Below are 7,235 nucleotides of genomic sequence, written 5' to 3' on the forward strand. Positions count from 1 at the left end.
AGAAGAAATTAAATTAAATATTAATAAGGTTTTTCTTTCTTTCTTTTGGTAAATACAGGTAGAATGAAACCTGGTTTAGACATGTAAAATGGAATGTCAATTATGTTTGTACACTTTTATTCCATCTTTTACTCCTGAAAATATTTACTCAACTCTGCCTAAGTTCTTGTATTTCTTTCTCTTCTTTTTTAATTTAACACCTGTGAGAGCCCAAAGGAGTTAATATCTCAAACATTGTGGCGGGGCAAGTTCTGCTTCAGGACTAACTCTGCATGAGAAGGAGCTCTGCCTAGCAAGGAACCCCAGGTGAAAAGAAGCCCATCAGCAACAGGAGGGGGAGGTCTTGCTGGTGGGTGCACAGCTCCCTGTTCTGGGGTGCTGTTCTGATGTGCTGAGCAGGGCAGCTCACCACGCATGGCCAAAGACCTCGTCTGCAGGGAAGGCGAAGCTACTCCCCAAAGGACCCTCAAGCCCATCAGCCCAAAGGCTACCTAATTAGCCTAATGAGTTTGAGTGCCCACCTGAAGGAGGGGCAAGGATGATAAAAGGACACAAACTGAAGCACCAGGTGCACAAACCCACTGGAACTGGACCTCTTGGCTGATTGAACCAGTGCCGGACCCAGGACCTGTGAAATCTTTCTCTTCTCTCTCTCTCCGCGCCTCATTTCTCTCTTTCTTTTTCCTTTTCTGTAATCCCTCCACCTCATCCCTTTAGACATAAACCGTTGACCAAGTGTGGGACTGGGAGTGGATCCAGCTGCCCCAGGCTCCTCTCTGAGAAGGAGTCTAGAAAGCAAGGGGGGCTGCTCTGAACCTCCTGACTCAGTGGGACGGCTCTCCTTATTGTCTTCCCTGAACTGATCCCCAAATAAGCAAGGCCTGTAGTATATGTTTGGTGAGGTATGGTTAGCACATGTTACACAGTTTACTGACATAGTTTCGTGCCAATTTTTGTTGTGAGTTGTATTGGCTTTGTGTGGCAAGGTTTTGGTAGCAGGGGGGAGGTTACAGGGGTGGCTTCTGTAAGAAGCTGCTGGAAGCTTCCCCTGTGTCCGATGGAGCCAATACCAGTTGGCTCCAAGACGGACCTGCCGCCGGCAAAGGCCGAGCCAATCAGCGATAGTGGTAACGCCTCTGGGATAACATTTTTAAGAAGGGAAAAAAGTTGGGACAGACAGAAATGGCAGCTGGGAGAGGAGTGAGAACATGTAAGAGAAACAACCCTGCAGACCCCCAGGTCAGTGCAGAAGGAGGGGGAGGAGATGCTCCAGGTGCTGGAGCAGAGATTCCCCTGCAGGCCGTGGGGAAGACCCTGGTGAGGCAGGCTGTCCCCCTGCAGCCCAGGGAGGTCCATGGTGGAGCAGATCTCCACCTGCAGCCCAGGGAGGACCCCACACTGGAGCAGGTGGGTGCCTGAAGGAGGCTGTGACCCTGTGGGAACCCTGCGCTGGAGCAGGCTCCTGGCAGGACCTGCGGATCCGTGGAGAGAGGAGCCCACACTGGAGCAGGTTTTCTGGCAGGACTTGTGACCCCGTGGGGGACCCACGCTGGAGCAGTGTGCTCCTGAAGGACTGTCTCCTGTGGGTGGGACCCCATGCTGGAGCAGGGGAAGAGTGTGATGAGTCCTCCCCCTGAGGAGGATGAAGCGGTAGAAAATAACGTGTGATGACTGTAAACCCCATTCCTGTCCCCCTGTGCCGCTGGGGGGAGTTGGTAGAGAAATCCGGGAGTGAAGTTGTGCCTGGGAAGAAGGGAGGGGTGGAGGGAAGGTGTTCTGAGATTTGGTTTTATTTCTCATTACCCTACTCTGGTTGATTTGTAATAAATTGAGTTAATTTTCCCCAAGCTGAGTCTGTTTTGCCCGTGACGGTAATTGGTGAGTGATCTCTCCTGTCCTTATCTCGACCCACGAGCCCTTTGTTCTATTTTCTCTCCCTTGTCCAGCTGAGGAGGGGGAGTGATAGAACGGCTTTGGTGGGCACCTGGCGTCCAGCCAGGGTCAACCCACCACATGAGCATACCAATTTTGGTGGTGAGCATGCCATTTCTTGTTGTGAGCAAATAAAAGTTGAGTTTTGTGAGTTAAAGGATCCCTGGTGTCATTTCACCTTAACCCTGACCTGGGAATCAGCAAACCTGAGTCATCGTCCTGAGAAGCTGGGATGTGACAACACCCTTTAGAACCAAAAGTCTAGATTAGGTTGGCAAAGTATTTCCTCCCTCCTCTTATTCCCAAATTTAAATTACAGTTAAAAAGCAAATCCTCAGAGCATACCCTTTCAGTCCCTGCAACTCTACTTTTGATAGCTGCCTATAGATGCTAGACAGAGACACTCAACTGTCATGTATTTCCCTCTCTAAACAACTTTTATAAGAGTGTGCTAGCTAATACAATTATTTGTAGGTTGGTTTGCTTGGGTTTTTTTAAGTAAAAAGGATATATAGAAAATTACAAATCAAATTTTTAATATTCTTATGCAAATTAAAAATTTTAATCTGTCACCTGTGTAGTGAACAAGTAACATTAATAGCTTAACTTTAACTCAGATAAGAATATTAAAAGGCAAAGAGACTTCGATCTTGCTTAAACCCTGAGCATATATATATCTATTTGTCTGGGGACATGGGTGAGTTCTCAAGAGGAGTTCTGTTTTCTGGACAGAGCTGGCATTCAAATAGCATGTGGAACCACAGTAGCAAGGAGGATGGAGAAGTCACTGAAAGAATGCTGCTATTGCAGCTCTTGGGGCAGTAACCCAGAAAGGTAGCATTCTCCTTTCTCCAGCCCCAAAACATGACTGCATCACTCTCGTAGAGTTCCAGACCATGAGAGGTAGTTTCTCACAAGGAGCTGGTAAAAATATTAGTAACCCACACAGCTTCATGCAACCTGAACTCACATTCTGTAATACAGCTCTTGGCTCCACTTTTTTCATTTCATCCTTAGGACTTAATTTAAAACACTTTCTCTACTTTTTATCTCTTGTATTTCAGAAAGACCATGAGCAGTAAATCACTTAAGTGTTTTATTGAAAAGATAGAAAGGGGAGGGAAGGGGGCAAGGGCAGAGTGATGAGTTATGAACTGATTCCTTTAGGTTAATGCCTGGATAGCTCAATGTGCAGTAAGATTCAGGAGCTGGAAGGCAAAGCCAGGTACACTGTATAACACTAAGAACTCGAGCTCAGTTACCTAAAGGTATGTCCTTATGGACATATTTGATGAATGTCATCATTCTAGTGTGGTGAAAATGGACTTGAATTGTTAAAAGTCACTTCCACCTTCTTATTTGGCTGTCTTGCTGAAATGTAAGATAGATCTTGTTCTCAACAGTCACTTGCTGAGAAGTGTTCAAGATTATAAAAAATTAAATTTTGACAAGTGCATTTACAAGCAACCTGCATCTCTTGCAGTAAGATGCTGCCCTTAATGTCAAAACCTACATATTAATTGATTTCTATGCACTTGTCAAGACACTTAGGCAAGACTCTTCTTGACAAAGAGTTAAATGTGTTTATCAAAGACAGAACAATACCTAATACAATAAAAACTAATTGCAAGATTTTTTTGTCATTACTGCATCATGGGAGAGATCTGTCACGGAAGAAGGGGAAGGACTTGGGGGTTTTTTTGGTTGGGGGCTTTTTTTTTTTTTTTTTTAGGTAGAAATGCATCTTTTTATGGTAATTCAGGATCTGGCTCTTGGTTGCAACTTAGATGAGGCTCTGCTGTAGTGATTGAGATAAGAGAAGTCTGCTGAGCTGTCTACCTGCTTTGCTATTACCCTGTTATAAAGGCAGGCACAGACTGATGACTGCTGCTGACAAAGTGAGGGGAAAATCTGATGCTGGCACCTGGGAGGACTGAGCTGGGAAGGCAGTTCTATGAGCACAGAAAAGTTGTTTTTCCAACACTTCTCACTGAAAAGTGCCAGAATGCTTGGCTAGTGGGATATAACAAAAGCCTTTCCTCAGTGATGGCCAGGGAGAGATTTATATTCCCTGTGCTGCTGTTTAAGGTACACATAAGTTTCCTTCCTAGGTTGCCCAAGACCCTAATTTATTTCTGAATGTTGGCAGAGAAATATGCAGAACATGTATAACTTTGTTGATGAGATTTGAACTCTGTGTGTGTGTGACAGTTTAAAAGAGAAGATATGCAGCAGACCCTAAGTTCCTTTAAATTGAGGAATAAGATTCTTAATCACCATTTAACTTTTTTCCCCTTTTGCTTATTTTCCTTAACATTTTATATTTTGTTTGAAAACAAGGCCACCTGAATGCTGGCTGAAACATCTTCTCTGACAATTTGCTAGTTATGGCCGTGTCCAACTTTATGGAACTTTTCATCTATGCAGCTCTACTGTATTGTGGACAACTTACACTCATAAGTTCTCCACACTGTACCCGTGATCTGAGTACAGAATACAACATTAGCAATAAAACCAGCCTGAGCAACTTGAAGAAAAGAAAGAATATGAAGCAATGAGTTCAAGTACCATAGAGAACTGACAACAACAGCAACTTTATCCTGCCTGAGGATTATTAAAGTTGTAGAAAATATTGTCAATAACAAGTAAGGGTTTTGATCCTTTAAATTGGTAATTTCTTATGAAGATGCATACCTCCAAAAAAAACAGAGAGTGAAGGAACTGAATCACAAAATTAAATAGTTAAGTTAGCGTGGCAGCATACTATAATTCTAGGTATTTAGTATGACATGAGAATTTTAAAGGAAACAGTCATATATAGCTTTTACCCCAAGAGTTTTTTACCCCTTCAAAATATCAGTGTAAAAAGCTCTGTGTAACTAAAACATAGCCTGAAAATATCACAAGACATAATGTCAATGAAAGACTCACAGAAGCTTGCTGCCACAAACCTTACGTATTGTGAATGAGTCTCCTTGCAATGCAAAATTTTGGAGAACTTGTGTGCTATTTTTTTACTCCATTATATTAATGGAATAAAAGGCAGTTAAATAGCTGTTACATGGTTCGTTATTTGCCTTTGCAGTCTGGCTTCCCAAAACCTGGAGCATAGTGCAGCCTCCCAGTGGCAGCTACCAAACAGCGGAGTAGAGCTTTATTCCTGAGAAGAGAAAGGGGAACTGAACTGCAATTAAAGATCCCTTGGGGCTGCCATTAAATTAGTTCATATCCACTTCTCTTTACAACAACCCCTTTTACTGAGTGCATCTTTCTTGATGATATTTTATCTGTGATAGTGCTCAAGAGTGAAGGATTTCATCTATTTCTCAACATTTCTTTGAGCAGCTGGCTTCTAAACTTGATGCAGGCAGATATTAAATGGCCATTTAGGACTGTATCTGAAGATGCCTGTTGCATTTTTTTTGTTTTGCAGAAATTGCATTCCCATTCCATTTTTATCTTTCTTCTTTTCCCTTCTTGGCTATGGTAGCTGACAGCAGAAACAACTTCTCCTTCAGTAATACTGCTCTGCATTCTATTGGAACTACCAACACTCCCCCAAAATCTACTTTTAATTTCTGAAGTCCTGGGCTGATTCTTCCTGAAGCATCCAAACAGTTAAATTTTAGTTTATTGGCACTCTGAACATTTTTATTTCAGTTAAACTAATAACTTTCCTTTTCCTCCTCCTCTGTGTGCATGTATTTCTACTGCGCAAAATGCATTTGAAATGGCTTGCATGAAAGCCCACTTTCTTCACAGTGTGTCTTTGCACCTAGATACTGACATTAAGATTTATTTCTGTGCACCTTTGTTTACTAAAGAGGTCTGTTCTGTGCAGTAGTAGCATTCTGAGAAAATATGAAGGCACTTGATCATATTTGCTTTGAAATGCCTTAGCAGCCATTGTTTCACAACCCTTTCAGAAATCTGTTGCTAAATCTTTGCACTGTGAAAGCAGTACTGTTGATTGCAGTATTCTGTGTACTTCTTCATACTTGGTATATTGCAAAAACAGAGGGGAAAGAGCTGTATTTTAATTAGGGTTTGTGTAGCTTTGCTAGATTTGGGTAGGGGATGGGGGATCATTTTACATGTGAACAAGCCAGCGCTGCAGAAAACATATTCTTTGAACTTACAGTTCAACTTTGCTCACTTGACATTTAATAACTGAGGGTATAAATTGAAGTACCCATAGGTTAGTCTGGTTTTTAATCAGAAAAATACCTATGCAAGGTATAAAAAAGTACAATATAGTTTAGAAAATAGTGATGCATAAAGGAATTTCATATGGAATAAAATAGTGGTAATATCATAAAGATCAATTTGTAGAAATCTTAGACAGCATAGACATTGCTTGCATAATATTAAAAAAAAAAAGATATTCTAGAGCAAATTCACTTTTTTCTTATGCTTCTATATCTTGGAGCAACCTTACTGGAGAGTGGTCTGTTGATGACTCATGCTGCCTTTACTCCTGAGCAGGTGGATGGCAGAACTAAATACTTGTGAATGAGTTCTCACCTTGAAAGTGTCTCTGCTCATTTGTCCTGGTTTCAGCTGGGATAGACTTAATTGTCTTCCTAGTAGCTGGTACAGTGCTATGTTTTGAGTTCAGTATGCGAAGAATGTTGATAACACTGATGTTTTCAGTTGTTGCTCAGCAGTGTTTAGACTAGAGTCAAGGATTTTTCAGCTTCTCATGCCCAGCCAGGGCACCTGACCCAAACTGGCCAACAGTGTATTCCATACCATGGGACGTCCCATCTAGTTTAGGAACTGGGAAGTGGGGGGGGCAGGGATTCGCTGCTTGGGGACTGGCTGGGGGTCGGTCGGCGGGTGGTGAGCAATTGCCCTGCGCATCATTTGTACATTTCAATCCTTTTATTACTACTGTTGTCATTTTATTAGTGTTATCATTATCATTATTAGTCTCTTCTTTTCTGTTCTATTAAATCGTTCTTATCTCAACCCAGGAGTTTTACTTCTTTTCCTGATTTTCTCCCCCATCCCACTGGATGGGGGGGGGGTGAGTGAGCAGCTGCGTGGTGCTTAGTTGCTGGCTGGGGTTAAAACACAACATCTTTATACCTTTCTGGCACCTTATACTGCCATAGCAGGTCTATGGTTTTCCTCCATACGTAAATTCCCAGAACTCTGTATGCACATGAGAATAAAATGTTTGCTAATGACTTAAAAAAGGCAAAATAGAAATAAATTAGTATAATGATGTGCAAAAATTGTTGCTACTTCAACAGGATCTATTAATTGACATGCAATGAAAAGAATTGAGTTTTACATTT

Source organism: Haliaeetus leucocephalus, unplaced genomic scaffold, assembly GCF_000737465.1.
Source record: "Haliaeetus leucocephalus isolate CR32 unplaced genomic scaffold, Haliaeetus_leucocephalus-4.0 Scaffold605, whole genome shotgun sequence".
In the NCBI taxonomy this organism is placed as follows: Eukaryota; Metazoa; Chordata; class Aves; order Accipitriformes; family Accipitridae; genus Haliaeetus; species Haliaeetus leucocephalus.